Raw genomic sequence first — 976 nt, forward strand, 5'->3', positions numbered from 1 at the left:
GTTAGTTCCACCAGTCTGGTACTTTTAATTATCATGTGCTATGTAGATAAGGCTTATGTAAAAAACAAAATTTTCTCAGATAAACCTTGACTAGATATATATTTTGTTCCTTTAACTAGTTAACTATGCTGTGACCACAGACATTTTAAGATTATGCGTATATTATTTTTGTCTCATCTCTTATATATCATAACAAACCTACACAGACCTTCATCATGCTTAGGCTTTCTCATTTTTCTGTCCATTTTAGAAAATATCTCCATTCCCATATCCTTTTAACATGTTTTACATTCTCGTTTTCTTTTTTTTTTAATAATTATGAGACACAATAGAATTAACAGATAAATTTTCCATCTGTTGTGAGACTTCTTTTCCTGGGGACACTAAGCAATACTTATTCCCCTTCAAGGCTCTAGTTTTGAGCCAATGTTTTATTAAGGTTTTACTGGGGAACCAATGAATTTATTGAGCTTATTTACTGAGATAACTGAGAGGTTCCTGAGGTGTATGTATGATCTGAGGGTATGCACACTGGAAAGTGTTTACCCCTCGTGGGTCATGTCTTATCTTCCTAGCCTTCCCCAGATTGTATATTTTAGCCCTCCTCAAATCCAGGAGGCCATGTGTAATTAGAGTCAAATTACATTCACTTGGCTGGGAAGAGTGGCTGAATACTCCAGTGAGGGTCTAATTTGGCTCTCCTTTAATGAATGAGCACAACCATCAACAAGCCCAACTGTGATGATGTTTAGTGATCAGGCTCAGCTGAAGTTGTGATGATGGTAGTTATTTCATGTAGAAGGCACTGCTGTATAGCATCATGTTATTAAAAGGACCTGGAATTTAAAAGGATTTGGTGCTAGAACCCACATATGAGGGAGAACATGTGTCATTTGTTTTTCTGAATCTGTGTTACTTCATTTAGTATAACAGTTTCTAGGTCCATCCATTTACCTGCAAATTTCATTATTTCATC

The sequence above is a fragment of the Nannospalax galili genome, unplaced genomic scaffold (genome assembly GCF_000622305.1).
Source record: "Nannospalax galili isolate Female #2095 unplaced genomic scaffold, S.galili_v1.0 scaffold584, whole genome shotgun sequence".
Lineage (NCBI taxonomy): Eukaryota > Metazoa > Chordata > Mammalia > Rodentia > Spalacidae > Nannospalax > Nannospalax galili.